The sequence below is a fragment of the Canis lupus genome, chromosome 27 (assembly GCF_011100685.1).
Source record: "Canis lupus familiaris isolate Mischka breed German Shepherd chromosome 27, alternate assembly UU_Cfam_GSD_1.0, whole genome shotgun sequence".
Classification (NCBI taxonomy): Eukaryota; Metazoa; Chordata; class Mammalia; order Carnivora; family Canidae; genus Canis; species Canis lupus.
The window spans coordinates 29053130-29069867 of record NC_049248.1 but is presented as its reverse complement, the minus strand read 5'-3'; the positions used below and the strand labels follow the sequence as shown (position 1 = coordinate 29069867).

The following is a 16738-nucleotide window of genomic DNA, read 5'->3' as shown; positions in this document are numbered from 1 at the left end:
ATATTCATTGATGAGCATTTGAGTTGGTTTTATTTTTTGGCTATTATGAATAATGCTGCCATAAACATTTGTGTACAAGTTTCTGTGTGGATATATTTCATTTCTCTTGGGAATATACCTAGGAGTGGAATTGCTGGGTCATGTGGTAATTCTAAATAAAACTTAAAAAAAAAAAGATTTATTTATTTGAAAGAGCGAGAGCGAGAGAAAGAGAGTGGACAGGTGAAGGAGAGAGAAATGCAAGAGGACTCCCTGAAAATGCAGAGCCCAATGCAGGCCTCTATCCCAAGACCCTGAGATGAGACCCAAGCTGAACCCAAGAATCAGGTACACATCCGACTGCACCACCCAGGCGCCCCTATATATAACTTTTTAAGGAATTTTCAGCATTGTTTAAGATAGAGAGTAAAGGGAAAAATAAATTCTCTTTAACAGTCTTCTGTGTTTCAGTATTCTGAAATGTTGGTGCCCTGAAACTTTCTCATTATCTATTACAAAGAATTAAAAACAGGCCTAAGGGGATGCCTGGGTGGCTCAGCGGTTGGGTGTCTGCCTCCGGCCCAGGGCGTGGTCCTGGAGTCCTGGGATCAAGTCCCACCTCGGGCTCCCTGTGAGGAGCCTGCTTCTCCTCCCCCTGCCTATGTCTCTCTGCCTCTTTCTGTGTCTCTCATGATTAAATAAAAAAAATCTTTTTTTTTAAATTTTATTTATTTATGATAGTCACAGAGAGAGAGAGGCAGAGACACAGGCAGAGGGAGAAGCAGGCTCCATGCACCGGGAGCCCGACGTGGGATTCGATCCCGGGTCTCCAGGATCATGCCCTGGGCCAAAGGCAGGCGCTAAACCGCTGCGCCACCCAGGGATCCCTAAATAAATAAAATCTTAAAAAAAAAAACGGCCTAAGAAGAAAAAGATTGCTGTTATCTACAAACGATGCTCAAAGATTAGAAAAAGACATCTAAAAATTTGTTAGGCAAATAATAAAATAGTATTAGAGGTGAACAATCTTAAAAGAGATCAACGAAAACATTTCATAGTGATAAAAGGAACCTCAATCCAAGAGGATATAATAGTTATGACATTATGTGCAACCAGCCACAGGTCTATGATACACACAAATCAAAGGTAGATAGAGGGCAGCCCTGGTGGTCCAGCAGTTTAGCACTGCCTTCAGCCCGGGGTGTGATCCTGGAGGCCCGGGATTGAGTCCCACGTCGGGCTCCCTGCATGGAGCCTGCTTCTCTCCCCCTCCCTCTGCCTGTGTCTCTGCCTCTCTCTCTCTCTCTGTCATGAATAAATAAAATAAAAAAAATCTTTTTAAAAAAGGTAGATAGAACTATAAGGAAAAACAGACAAATTTATAGTTTGAGATTTTATTATTTTTAATTAAAAAAAGATTTATTTGACAGATGGAGACAGCACAAGCAGGGGGAGAGGGAGAAGCAGACTCCCCACTGAGCAAGGAGCCCCATGAGGGGCTCTGTCCCAGGACCCTGAGGTCATGACCTGAGCTAAAGGCAGACCCTTAACTGACTGAGCCACCCAGGCATCCCTAGAATGAGATTTTATTTTATTTTATTTTATTTTATTTTTTTAATGTTTTTGTTTGTTTTTTTTTTAAATATTTATTTATTTATGATAGAGAGAGAGAGAGAGAGAGGCGCAGAGACACAGGCAGAGGGAGAAACAGGCTCCATGCACCGGGAGCCCGACGTGGGATTCGATCCCGGGTCTCCAGGATCGCGCCCTGGGCCAAAGGCAGGCGCCAAACCGCTGCGCCACCCAGGGATCCCTAGAATGAGATTTTAAATATACTTTTTTTGGAGACTGACAGAGGATATTTGTGAAAAATCAGTGTTTTGAGAATTCAACTGACACAATTAACAGGCTTCATCTAGCAGGTATATATGCAAATCTGAGCCAAATGCACTGCTTCCTAACCAGTAGTTTCTAAGCAGTTGTTTGGCACATGCATGGAGCTGAAGCCAAGATGCTTGGCTAGTGTTGCAGAAGGAATGCTGGCTGATGGTGCCAGGGAGTTGTGCTTTATTCTATCTCTATCAGCTTACTCAATGGCTTGGATCACTCAAGCCCTTGACCTCAAATTTCTCATCAGTAAAATTCATAGTTTTACTAAATTCAGTTAATCAGGCAAGTATATATACTGAGTGTCTAAGTTGACTCAGACACTAAGCCAACCGGGGGAATAAAATGTTAACCCAGACACAGTCTTTACCTTCAAGGAGCTCAGCTTACTGGTGAAAAGTTTTTTCTCATGCAGTGTACTTTTCCAAAGAAAAATGTGAAGTCGGGGTTCTTTAGAACCCTTCTTGCAGAGTAAGTGATGCCTCAGTGGAGACTTAAGCTTGCCTGTGAATGAGGTAGACAAATGGGGGGGTGGGGGTGGAGGGGAAGCCTTCAGGCCAGGGGTCTGAGGTGTGCAAAGGCCCCAGATGAGGGAGAGCTTGGCCAGTCCAGGGAGTCAGTTCGCATGGTTGGAGGGCTTCATTCTAGCGGGAGGATAAGTAGCAGGTGGGTTGCAGAGAGGGCCCCCTCTGAAGAGGCCCTGTGAGTTTTCTCATGAATCTGGGCATTATGCTATAAGCAATGGGGAGCCATCGAAAGATTTCAGATGAAAGATATGGCAAGAACAGGTCCATTTCTGTATCGGTTAGGAAGGATGCTGTGTGTAAGTTTGGTTTTGAGGAGAATAACTACCATGACTCATTCTTCAGGTTACATATTGTTAATTATATTGAATCAAAGGCGGCAGGGAAACATACTTGTTTCTCATACCTATAACTTTGGATTGATGAATCAATGTTGAATGAATTTTATTTAAACCTACATTTATAAATATGTATATATAAACAGGCATACCTCATTTTATTGTGCTTCTATTGCACTTCATAGTTGTTGTTTTCTTTTAACAGACTGAAGGTTTGTGGCAATCCTGCATTGAGCAAGCCTATCCGTACCATTTTTTCCGAACAGCATCTATTCACTTTGTGTTTCTGTGTCACATTGTGGTAATTCTCACAATACTTCAAACTTTTTCGTTGTTACTATGTTTATTTGGGCGACCTGAGATCAGTGATTACAATGCACTGAAAGCTCAGGTGATGGTTAGCCTTTTATTTTATTTTATTTTATTTTTTATTTTTTATTTTTTTAAATTTTTATTTATTTATTTATTTATTTATTTATGATAGTCACAGAGAGAGAGAGAGGCAGAGACACAGGCAGAGGGAGAAGCAGGCTCCATGCACCAGGAGCCCGACGCGGGACTCGATCCCGGGCCCCCAGGATCACGCCCTGGGCCAAAGGCAGGCGCCAAACCACCGCGCCACCCAGGGATCCCCGATGGTTAGCCTCTTAAAAGATACTTTTAATCTTAATAAACTATTTTATTAAAAGATTTTACTTATTTATTTGACAGAAAGAGAGAGAGAGAGAACACAAGTAGGCAGAGCAGCAGGCAGAGGGGGAGGGAGAAACAGTTTCCCCACTGAGCAGGGGCCTGCAGTGGGCCTCCATCCCAGGAGGAGACCTGAGCCGAAGGCAGATGCTTAACCAAGTGAGCCACCCAGATGCCCCCCGTTTTAAAAAATATTTTATTTATTTATTCATGAGAGACACAGACAGAGAGAGGCAGAGACATAGGCAGAGGGAGAAGCAGGCTCCATGCAGGGAGCCCGACGTGGGACTCATCCTGGGTCTCTGGGATCACACCCTGGGCCTAAGGTGGCACTAAACTGCTGAGCCACCCAGGCTGCCCAAGTGCCCCTTAACAAAACATTCTAAAATTAAGGTATGTACGTTGTTTTTTAGACATAATGCTATTATACACTTAGCAGACTACAGTTTCGTGTAAGCATAGCTTTTATACTGCCCTGGGAAACCAAAACATTCATTGGACTCATTTTATTGTGACATTTGCTTTATTGCGGTAATCTGCAACCGAACCCACAATATCTGCAAGGCATGCCTATATATAGCTATTACCACTTTAGCCTTGCCACTGGGCTCACTAGGGTAGACAGCCCAGGCCCTTTTATTTCAGACAGAGTTGCCCTTGGCTTTCCTTATCTGCCCACGAATACTTCCCATGTGCCTGACAGGTGGTAGTTGCTAAGGTCTGTCAGAGGAAAAGACTACCCCTCAGGGCCTAAAAGAAAGGCCAGATTGAATCCTTACTGAAGAACAGCCTTCTCCAGCGAAGCAAGGAGCTGATCTAGCTAGTGTTTGGGAAGTGTGGAGTCAGGGATTAGTGGAGTTTCAGAGGCGGGAGGGGGTTGATGCCCGCTGTGGAAACCTGCTTGTTGTTTAGACGAGAACAGTGTGAGCTGGCTGGCTTTCAAAAACACGGGGCCATTTCTGGCTGACTTTCAGAAGTGTGCTCACTTAGGGAAGTTGCCATTGATTCATTAAACTGAGGCAAGCTGTTCAGAACTGGTTCTGGTGGTTCCTTGTCTCTCTAACTACAGGACATTTCATCTTTTCCTAGGAGTGTGGGAACTTCTTTATTTTCAGGTCTCAGCCTTGAAGAAAATTGTCATCTCTGTGGAGGATAGACATGCAAGTCACACAGAGATTCGGCCTACCAGAGAGGTTAAAAGCACAGGTTTCTTGTTAAACCTGAAAGATTGTATACGTATACTCGCATTCACCTCTGCTCCTTCCTGAATCTCCACCGAGATGACATTTAAGGGATTAAAATAGAGTTAAACCTCTGAGGAAGAAGAGAGCTGGAGGGGGGACAGCAGAAGAACAGTTGAGAGATGTCAATCAAAGTTTGAAAGCCAAAAAGCAGCTGGGCAATTACTAACTAATCTAGCCGACCAGAGAAAGCTGAAACCATGCTGCCTGCAGAGGGGAAACCAAGAAGCAAAACCTTGCTTTAGGAACCTAGAAAATCTCAGGAATCATGCAGCCAATTATCTCTGAAGGTAGGTTGAGAGCAGGGCTGAAAAAAGAAAGATAGGTTGAAATTCTAAATGGAGCAGTTAGGTCCCAAATCCCTTCTCACACCACAGGCAACTGATCAATCTCCCTCTGCCCCAGGCAGAAAAGGGAAGGGTACTGGATGGAAGGACTCTGAGCAGTTAGGTCCCAAATCCCTTCTCACACCACAGGCAACTGATCACTCTCCCTCTGCCCAGGGGAAGAAAAGGGAAGGGTACTGAATGGAAGGACTCCGAGTTCAGGCAGGGGGGAATGGCAGGGAGCTCTGCAGAAAGCAGGGGGACTAAGTAGAAATCAGTATCTTGCAAAGTAAGATTCCCAAGCTTGTTCCCCTAACTTGATTCCCAGAATGCTGGCAGCCAGGCTGACTCTTGACAAGGTCAGGAACTGGAGGGAGAACTTAACCCTGGGGAAAACGAGCACTCCAGGAAAAAGTACCTGGACGTGCAGACGCTTTTGAGAGGAAGTGTACTGTACCCCCCCATGAATGTCCCCAGGGAATACTTTTGCAAATAAAGTCTACTGCTCTGACCTCCCCCATCATCGGATTTTCTTGTTAGGTTTAATGCCTCACCTTTTTTTTTTATATTATATTTATTTATTTGAGAGAGAGAGAAAGAGCATGAGCAGGGGGGAGGAGCAAGAGGAGAGGGAGAAGCAGACTCCCTGCTGGGGCTTGATCCTACAACAGTGAGATCATGCATGACCTGAGTAGAAATCAAGAGTGTGATGCTCAACTGGCTGAGCCACCCAGGTGCCCCAGGAAATACTCTTATTTTTAAATTTAATTTATTTTTTATTTAAATTCAAGTTAGTTAACATATAGTACAGTATTGGTTTCAGGAATAGAAATTTAGTGATTCATCACTTACATATAACTCCTAGTACTCATCCCAACAAATATTCTTATTTTTAAAGAGGTAATTCACTGAATTTGTTCTGGCACAGACATCTGCTTTAAAGCTTTAATTAAAGCAGCATGGTTTTAAAAAGATTAGTTTCCAATAGGCTGAAAAATATCAACATTGTGGTGAGCGTGAGACATATTGGGGAACATTTAGATCAAGAAGTAGCTCAATTACTTTTGGGGAGGTAGAGCTTGCCCACCCTACTTTTGCCTGATTTTAATTTCAAACAAAGAGAAACCAAGGAAGGCATTTCAAATTGGACATCTGGAAAGGGACACTGGAAAGGGAAGTAGGGGAGTGATACAGAAAAAGTAAAACAGCTAATGAAAGGTCCATTATTAAGCTAGCGACTTTGTGGGAGAATTCTGGGAGATAATGCAACATATAAACTTCAGAACTACCCCACCTGAGGGATGAAGGACCTGAAAAGTCAGGGGTGAGGGCTGCTGTGTATGGGGGTGGGGAGCGGTAATTATCTGTGCACCTGACCTCACCCACAATCCCACAGAGCACCTTCTGCATTTGGGGATGGGAAGGGTAGGTCCTGAGGCAAAAGGATGCAGATTCTCACAGTTGTAAATCACAGGAGCACACTGACAGGTCTTAGGAATGTGAGCAGGGCACATGGCAAATGGTACACAAGTTAATGAGGCTTAGGAAAACAGACCTCATTGTATGTTGCTGACGGGAATCTAAATGGTACTGCTTTTACTGGGGGTGGAGGGATTTGGAAACATTTATCAAAGTACGACAGATTCAGTAATTCTGTTTTTGTTTTGTTTTGTTTTGTTTTGTTTTGTTTTAGTAATTCTGCTTTTAAGGATTTTTCTTCTCCAGACACTCTCACAAATGTGCAAAATGGCACATGAGTAAGACTATTCATTGCGGCATTGTTTGTAAGAGCAAAAGGTTAGAAATACCCTTAAAATTCTTAACTAAAGAATGGGTTAGATGGGGCAGCCCCGGGGGCTCAGCGGTTTGGTTTAGTGCCGCCTGCAGCTCAGGGTGTGATCCTGGAGACCCGGAATCAAGTCCCACATCAGGCTCCTTGCATGGAGCCTGCTTCTCCCTCTGCCTGTTTCTCTGCCTCTGCGTGTGTGTGTGTGTGTCTCTCATGGCTCCTTTGACAGTGATATGGGATGATTGCAAAGATATTGCATTAGGTGGGAAAAAAAAAAAAAAAAAGCCAAGCTGAAGTGGTCTTTGTATGCAAACATTTGGCTAAAAGAGATGGTCATGGGAAAATATATGTGTGCATTCACCATATATGCACAAAAATCTATAGAAAGATACATAGAAAAAAAGAAAAGAAAGAAAGATACATAGAAAATGCTGGTGGCTTTGGAGGAAGGGAAGTGAGGATAAGCCGGAAGGGAGACATTTCCTTCTGCAGAGTGGCTGTGCTGCATTAGCTATTCAAAAGTAAAATTTAAATAATTTACAATGAACATTTTATCTTGAGGGCAGTAGGGAACTACTCAAATTTTGTTTTGATCTTTCACTGATGATAGAGAAGTGATGTGATCAGACCTGTTAGGACAGACTGGCAGTTAGGAGGGATGCAGGGGGCATCCCTGGGTGGCACAGCGGTTTGGCGCCTGCCTTTGGCCCAGGGAGCAATCCTGGAGACCTGGGATCGAATCCCACGTCAGGCTCCCGGTGCATGGAGCCAGCTTCTCCCTCTGTCTGTGTCTCTGCCTCTCTCTCTCTCTCTCTCTGTGTGTGACTATCATGAATAAATAAATAAAATCTTTAAAAAAAAAAAAAGGAGGGATGCAGGGCTTCAGGGAGCCAATGACCGAAGAAAGTAAAGGTAGGAAGAAAAGTTTCATTCCCAAACAATTCCAAACAACAGGGAAGATGATGTAGCTGTTCACCTCTCAGACAATGTACCTGGGTCCATGGGAGACTCGGTCTGAAGGTAATAAGCGATGGGATATGTATTGTGTTTTTAGATTCTGGATGTCCATATGGCATCCATGCATCACAGCAGCCTTTATCTTCTGCAAGTCAACTTGTCTGGAACTCACACATCTTCTTATACTAACTCTCACACACCAGGCCAATATTTCTCTTGCCCTAAATCATCCCCTGCCATGGGCAGCCCCGATGGCCCAGCGGTTTGACGCCGCCTTCGGCCCAGGATGTGATCCTGGAGACACGGGATCGAGCCCCATCCCACGTCGGGCTCCCTGCATGGAGCCTGCTTCTCCCTCTGCCTGTGTCTCTGCCTCTCTCTCTGTGTCTCTCATGAATAAATAAATGAAATCTTAAAAAAAAAAAAATCATCCCCCGCCAACTAGAAATCACTCTCTATAGTGTGAAGCCGCTCAAATTATTCAGACTAACCAACCCTAACCTGATTACTTTGCTCTGCTTTGTCTTTTCTGCAGAAACCCCAATTACAGCCCTGGCCTGTGCCTTCCCTTCACTCCTGTTTCTGCCTCTTCACCAAAACCTGATGCTTCCCACGTGGCCCTGTGTGGTGTGGCAGGCGCCCTGCTCATGGGAAATGTAAGTACCACGGATCTTCTTTCAAAGGCATTGACCTTTCTGTGCTGTCATTCAGTCACCTCCACAAATTAAAACCCCAAAGGTACAAATGAGACAATATCTCATTTTGCATAACAAACATCACTTGGTGCAAATTTTGGGGTCTAGAAGAGTGCAAAGAACCTCACACTGTTTTCTATCCAGGCTCCTCCTAGGAAATCTGAGACTCTGAACTCAACTGAGAAAGTAAGTGATGTAAGAAAATGAGAGAGCAAGATTGTTTTGTTTGTGGCCCAGTTACAGAATTAAACCCAGGTGAGACAAGGATTTCTGAGATAAGAAAGAATAAAAGACCCAGGAACCAATGAATTAAACCACCTGGCAGCTGCAACAGTTCCAATGCATGAAACATGAATTCTGGTCCCCCCAGGGGAAATTTTCATGGTTAGGGCTTTCCTTTGCTTTCTATGCTTCAATGCTCTCTGACATAAGAGTATATAAATTTCCACTTATGACAAAACTAAAACCAGAGTCCTTTAAAAAAAAAAAAAAAAAGGATCCCTGGGTGGCGCAGCGGTTTAGCACCTGCCTTTGGCCCAGGGCACGATCCTGGAGACCGGGGATCGAATCCCACGTCGGGCTCCCTGCATGGAGCCTGCTTCTCCCTCTGCCTATGTCTCTGCCTCTCTCTCTCTCTCTCTCTCTGTGACTATCATGAATAAATAAATAAAATCTTAAAAAACAAACAAACAAACAAACAAACCAAGAAACCCCAAACTTTATTAGGATAAAACCCACACACCATATGTGTTAGTTTCCTAAGACTGCTATATAACAAATTACTACCAACTAAGTGGCTTAAAACAACAGAAATTTATTCTCTCACAGTTCTAGAGACTAGAAGTCCAAAAATCAAGGTGTCAGCCTGGCCATGAGCCCTCCAAAGATTCAGGTTAAGAATCCCTCCTTGCCTGTTCCTCTAGTTTCTGGTGGTTGTCAGCAATCTGGTTAGCTCTAAGGTTTTATTTTTATTTTTTTAAAGATTTTATTTATTTATTCACAAGAGACACACACAGAGGCAGAGACACAGGCAGAGGGAGAAGCAGGCTCCATGCAGGGAGCCTGACTTGGGACTCGATCCCAGGATTCTAGGATCACGCCCCAAGCCAAAGGCAGATGCTCAACTGCTGAGCCACCCAGGCATCCCACTATCTCTGTCTTTGAATGGCTTTCTTTTCCATTTCTCCTCAGTGTCTTCAAGTTTCTCTCTTCTAATGAGGACACCATTCGATTTGGGGCTCACCCTCATCCAGTATGATCTTACCTTAACTTGATTATATCTGCAAAGACCTTATCTCTAAGTAAAGTAAGGTTCTCAGGTACTGGAGGTTAGCACTTCAACATATCTTTTTTTTTTTTTTTTTCCAACATATCTTTTTGGTGGACACAAATCAATCTGCAACACTGTACAATTCACTCACTGAAAGTTTACAATTGAGTGGTTTTTAGTATATTCACAAAAGTATGCAACCATGACCACTCTCAACCTTAGAACATTTTCATCACCCCACCAGGAGACCCTGTACAGTTAGCGGTCCCTCTTCATTTCCCCTCTAAAACTACCTACAAGGGATCCCTGGGTGGCACAGTGGTTTGGCGCCTGCCTTTGGCCCAGGGCGCAATCCTGGAGACCCGGGATTGAGTCCCATGTCGGGCTCCCTGCATGGAGCCTGCTTCTCCCTCTGCCTGTGTCTCTGCCTCTCTCTCTCTCTCTCTCTGTGACTATCATAAATAAATAAAATCTTAAAAAAAAAAAAAACTACCTACAAGCCCTAGACAATCACTAATTCTTTTTTACTGTTGAATAATATTCCTTGGTATGAATATACCACATTTTATTTCTCCACTCATCAGCTGATGGGCATTTGAGTTGTTTCTCCCTTTTGGTTATTTGAATAATGCTGCTATGGAAATGTGTGTTTAGAGTTTTGTGTGGAGATAGGTTTTCATTTCTGGTGGTATAGATAGCTAGGAGTATATACTTGGCATTGCTGGGTCATATGGAAACTATGTTTAACTGAGGAACTCCCACACTGTTGTCCAAAGTGGCTACACCATTTTACATTCTCACCAGTAGTGTATGAGAGTTCCAACCAATTTATCCACATCCTTGTCAACATTTGTTATTATCTATCATTTTAATGGAGCCATCCTTGCAGTTGTGAAGTGGCATCTCACTGTGTTTTGATTAGAATTTCTTTGAAGAACAGTGATGTTAAGCATCTATTCATGTACTTATTGGCTATTTGTACATCTTTGGAGAAATTCCTAAATCAGATTTTTTACCCATTTTTAAATTGGTTTGTCTTTTTATTATTTATTTATTTAAAAAAGATTTTATTTATTTATTCATAAGAGACACACAGAGAGAGAGAGGCAGAGATGTAGGCAGAGGGAGAAGCAGGCTCCATGTAGGGAGCCCGATGTGGGACGCAATCCTGGGACCGTGGGATCACACCCTGAACCCAAGGCAGGCACTCAACCGCCGAGCCATCCAGGGATCCCTGTCTTTTTATTATTTAGCCTAAGAATTCTTCATGTATTCTTAGATAAAAATATATAAGGGGTACAAGGGTGGCTCGGTTAAGCTTCCAGGTCTTGATCTCAGGATCGTGAGTTCAAGTCCTATATTGGGCTCCACACTGGATGTGGAGCCTACTTAACAAAAAATAGTAAAAAAAAATGAAAAAATATATATTGTATATAACACAACAATATATAATGCAATATATGTTACTGGTGATACAAGTGCTTTTTTTAAAAAAAAAAAATATTTATTTATTTATTCATGAGAGACAGAGAGGCAGAGACACAGGCAGAGGGAGAAGCAGGCTCCATGCAGGGAGCCTGATGTGGGACTGAATCCTGGGACTCAGGGATGACGCCCTGGGCCAAAGGCAGGCGCTCAACTGCTGAGCCACCCAGATGTCCCGGAGATACAAGTACCTTATCAGGTATGCGATTTGCAAATATTTTTCCAATTCTGTGGATTGTCTTAATTTTCTTTTTTTAATACAATATTATATTCACATTTATGTAATATAACGGAAATACAAAGGAAAAAGCTAAGGTTGTCTCAATAATAAGGGATAGAGCTTGCTTTTTTTTCAACTTTTTAAAAAGATGTTATTTATTCATGAAAGACATAGAGAGAGGCATAAGGAAAAGTAGGCTCCATGCAGGAAGCCCCATGTGGGACTGGATCCCGGGATGCAGGGATCACGCCCTGAGCCAAAGGCAGACACTCAACCTTAACCACTGAGCCACCCAGGCATCCTGGAACCTAAATCCTTTTAAAATTATCTATTGACATCACCACTGAGTAAGGATTATTGATAACATCTTTAAGGATTTACTTCTTCTTTGGGATCTGGTTATTCTTTGTTGGTCACAAGTAGCTGTTGATAACTAGACACCCTCCCCACCCACGCCTCAGGGTAGGGTGGCCTAGTTTGTTCCTTTATCATCTCTGGTTTCCTTACACCTCGGCATTTTTGGGATTTTTGTGAGCCGGCTTCCCAGGCCCCCTACCTAGCCCTGCCTAGCCCTGGTTGTCCCTAACTCATTATTATCCAGACATTTTTAAAAACTTCACATAATATCATGTTAATTAATATTCTGTAAAAAGATTATTTTATATCTGGTTTTCCTCAGGCTATCAGTAGAAATGCTGGTCTCTGTTCTGCCAGAAAAGCATCAAATGAAGATACCTCCGTGAAGGATATGTTTACATGGCCCCTTACCAAGAGATATGCTTTTAACTTTTTTCTAAAAAGATTTTATTTTTAAGTGATCTCTATACCCAAAGTGAGGGTCAAACCCACAGCCCCAAGATCGAGAGTTGCATACTGCACTGAGCCAGCCAGCTCCCTCAAAATATGCTTTTTCATAAATGAAGTCCTTAAAAACACTGTTAAGCAGGTATTATTATCTCTGCCTTAGAACTCGAGGACCCGAGGCCTCGAGGGAATTTGGGTAACTTATTCAAAAGATCACCCAATTAAGTAAGGGGCAGAAGTCAGAATGAGATCTAGTTTTGTGTGGCTCCAAAGTCTGTGTTGTTGACACTTTACAATATTTGGAAGTTGTACAGAAACTGTATATTTATGGGGTTGATATTATTGACCACACACACATTCACAAGTCCTATACTGATTATTTCTCTACCGAGAATTTTTATTTCATATATATATATATTTTTTTCATATCTCTATACCCAATATGGGGTTCAAACTCATGACCCCAACTGAGCCAGCTAGGTGCCCCAAGCATTTTTATTTCAAAGGGATTCAAACGTGAAGCACTATTAGTGCATTTAATTTCAATAGTAGAAAAGCAGTATAAACCAAACCACTGGGAATGTGGTACTATGATTTTTTTGTGTGGTACTATAATTTTATGAAAAAATATGCCCACACGAATATTAACTTTAGAAGCTAGAGGAATTCTCTCAAAAATGCCTGAAACTATTGTGGCAACTATTTTTCTGCCTGAAGTCAATATTGGCTAGTCCTTTATTTTCATAAGTTTCTCTCCTCAGATATTTGAAAAGACCCCTTATGAATCTTGAAATCATGTGAAAGTTCAGTATTTTAAACAATTTTACTTTGTTAAATGTTCCCTAAGAATTCCTTTCTTTCAGACAGCCCGGGTGGCTCAGTGGTTTAGTGTCGCCTTCAGCCCAGGGCATGATCCTGGAGTCCTGGGATCGAGTCTCATGTTGGAGTCCCTGCGTGGAGCCTGCTTCTCCCTCTGCCTGTGTCTCTGCCTCTCTCTCTGTCTCTCGTGAATAAATAAATAAAATGTTAAAAAAAATAAAAAAAGAATTTTTCTCAGTCTTCTTATTTTTCTTGATCCTTTTTCTTTTTCCATGTTAATACTTTGCAAAACCTTGTAGAGGTTTTGAAACAGATTTCTTTCTCCTCCCTTCTTTTCTTTTCTTTTCTTTTCTTTTCTTTTTTTCTTTTCTTTCTTTAAAATTTATTCATTAGAGAGAGACAGAGGGGCAGAGACCTAGGCAGAGGGAAAAGCAGGGCTCCATGCAGGGAGCCCAATGTGGGACTCTATCCTGGGACTGGATCCTGGAATTAGGATCACGCCCTGAGCTGAAGGCAGAGGCTCAACCGCTGAACCTGAACCACCCAGGCGTCCCTTGAAGCAGATTTCTTGTTGAGAAGCAGAATTCTATCATCTGTAACTAAACCTCTAAGATCATTTCTTGAATCTCCACTCATATGCTACCAGCTTCAGCATCCTTTGGTGAATTAATCTCTCCAGTTTCAACAATATGAAGCTACATTAATTTTAAGTGACTGCCCAGTATAACCTTCCCTGCAGGAACCATACATTTGCCAGACAATGCATATTTAAAACCTTCATTTTCAAAGGTTGTAAAGTTTGGCTGTTTTTATAGATATCAAACAAACCATCCATTATAAGTCTTTAGCATTTTTGTTTTTCTATTTTACTGAGTTGGTTGTTTTTGCTACTTATTACTGACAGCTTTCACTGAATTCCCACTCAGCTCCAAGAGAGCAGGTGTACATTTTTCTCACTCACCATTATATACCTATCACCCAACACATAGCAGATGCCTAATATTTGTCTCCCTTCAGGTTTATTGAGATATAACTGACATGTAATGATAAATATTTGTTGAATGAATGAATGTATGTATTCTTTCCCTATGGATTGGAAAGGACATTTAAAAAAATCACATTTTAAATATATTATTATTTTTATTTTATTTTATTTTATTTTTTTATTATTTCTTTGCTAAGCTTGGAGGTGACTTTCCGCAAATACTGTCTCATAGGTGGTAAGACAAATCAAGGTACTGTAGAAAATAGGGAGTCGGGGAGGGGAAAACCGACAATAAATTTGTGCTTTGGGCATGTTGTTCCAAAATAAGCCAGATTCACTGGCTTAAGAGATCTTCTCTAGCAGGAAAGCTTTCTGAATCACTTTTTTTTCTCTTTTTCGGAAGACATTACTTCAACATTATCTACTGAGGTACAATCTCCTGCAAATGTTATGTTATGCTTTATACAGACTGTACCTTACTGGACTTGAAATTTAATTATTTTTGTTTTTGTATTCTTTCTTGATTAATTTTCTGAATCCATTTTAGGAAATAAATCCATACAGAATTACTCCAAATTATGCCATTTAATGGAATATTTAGGACCTACGGCCAGATCTATATGACTCAAGGGATAGTTTTTTTTTTCTGGTCAATTAGAAGGCAATTATTTCATGATTAATATGCCTGAAATACCATTCTCAGGTATTGGTTCAGGCTACAGCAGTCATAACCTGTGCTGTAACTTTGTGGCTTCCTATTATTTTATTTTAAAGATTTTATTATTCATTCATGAGAGAGACACAGAGAGAGAGAGAGAGAGGCAGAGACACAGGCAGAGGGAGAAGCAGGCTGCATGCAGGGAGCCTGATGTCAGACTGGATCCCAGGTCTCCAGGATCACGCCCTGGGCTAAAGGCGGCGCTAAACCGCTGAGCCACCCGGGCTGCCCTTGTGGCTTCCTATTAATCCAAAAGCGTGTCCTTCACATTAAAAAAAAACTATATCCAGTTTGTTGGTTTCTCTTCATGTTCAGAAGTTCCTGTTCTCTCTAGTTACAAACAATGAAACAAACGTACAGTCGAATATTTGTCTGACCCTCAAGGTCACATATGGGATTCAGAGATTCAAAGCTAAAATGCAACATTAAAGGTACAATTTCTTCAGGAGGGATAATAAGCTGCAAACACTGTATCAAGGAATGTTAAAAATCGTGCTAGTTTTTGTGTGGGCTTGACTAACACTTTTAAAACTAGACCTTTGTTTCTTTGTATTTTGGAATCTCCTCTATTCTTTTCTTGCTAGTCTAAATACATTTAATCAGAGCCTCAGGGACGGGACCTAAATAGGGCCTAATAGCTGGACACATGTTGGGGCCCAGATGTGGCTGGGTGGTTTTTCTGCCCCCCACCCCCCTTACTCGTTTGGTATGAGAAACACCATGCCTTCCTTCAGAAATACTGATGTTTCCAGTCTTTTCATTTTATGCAACCTGATCAAGATTGTTGTCTTTTCTCTGACCGCAAACAGATCCACCTGCTTCGAAGCAGCAAATGACACAGCCTTAACAGACATAAATCTTACACTGAGGGTTGCGCGGAGTCACTCACTCTGTTTTTTATTTTTATTTTTATTTTTATTTTTATGGCAATGGTGACTGGGGGCATCCTGCTCCCACAGGCGGAGTCCTTTCTGAAGAAACAGTGCTCTCCCCCCCATCCTGCCGGGAAGGATGGAATCCGGGAGGACGTTCCAAGAAGGAGCGAGCGCCTAAAGCCCCGGAGGCTCCCGCTCGGCTCGCCGGCATCCCATCAAGGGCGCGCTGCCCTTTTCCGACGATGGAGATCACCTGCTCAAGGTCGCGCCTGCACTAGTCCCCGCGCGCAATCAGCAAGGTCGGGCGGGGCCGCTGGGGCTGCCGGCGACGCGCAGGGCCCACCTGGAGCCCCGCCGTCTGCGCGAGCGCGGGGAGGACGCGCCCCCTGGCGACCGACTCCGCGCCGCAGCCGGGCCGGGACCGCACGACCTCGGGGGCCGGGACCCGCGGCGAGACGGCGGCGGCGGCGGGCCCGGGGGCACCGGAAGGGGGCGGGGCCGGGCGGCCCGAGGCTGCGCGTGCGGGCGGGCGGGCGGGGGCGGGGCGCGCCTATATAAGCCCCGCGCGCGGCGGAAAGGGCGGGCCTGGGCGAGAGCGGCTGAGTCGGCGGAGCGCCCGGCGCCGCAGACGCCGCCCGCGAGGACAGGGAGGGAGCGGGAGGAGGCGGGGGAGGAGACGCGAGTGCGGGGTGGCGCCGGTCCACCTCCGCAGCTCTCCTGGCTCCCGCCGGCTTTCGGAGGCGGGCCCGGGCTGCGGCGGCGGCAGCGGCCTGCGGAGGTGAAGCCGGGCTGCGGCGGCCTGGGGCGCGGGGCGGCGCGGCGCGGTGGGCAGGGCGAGGCGAGGCGAGGCGAGGCGAGGCGAGGCGAGGCGGCCGCCGCGGGCAGGAGGTGCAGGGGCGGCTCGGCATCCCCGGGGCGGGGCCGGAGGGGGCAGGTGGCCCGGGCGGCCTCCCCGGACGCCCCTGCAGAAGCGGCTCCGGGAACTGCCGTGGGGAGGGCGGGGGTCGCTGCGCGCGCCCCGGGGCGAGGGGACCCTGCGGGGACGAGGATGCGCGCCGGCGTGCGCGGGGCCCTCCCGCCCTTGGCCTCGGGGGTGCCCCGTAAGAGGCTGCGGCGGGCGGGGGGGCGCGGGGACC

At 44.3% G+C, this 16738-nt stretch overlaps 1 protein-coding gene across 1 annotated transcript in view; it reads left to right on the top strand.

The window, feature by feature from the left end:
* Positions 1-16222: 16222 nt before the first annotated feature.
* Positions 16223-16738, top strand: part of CAPRIN2 (caprin family member 2) — a 43508-nt gene continuing 42992 nt past the window's right edge. Inside the window, exon 1 of the mRNA XM_038577175.1 lies at positions 16223-16380. The gene's annotated coding sequence lies outside the window, so the exon portion shown is untranslated. The remainder of the gene's footprint in view (positions 16381-16738) is intronic.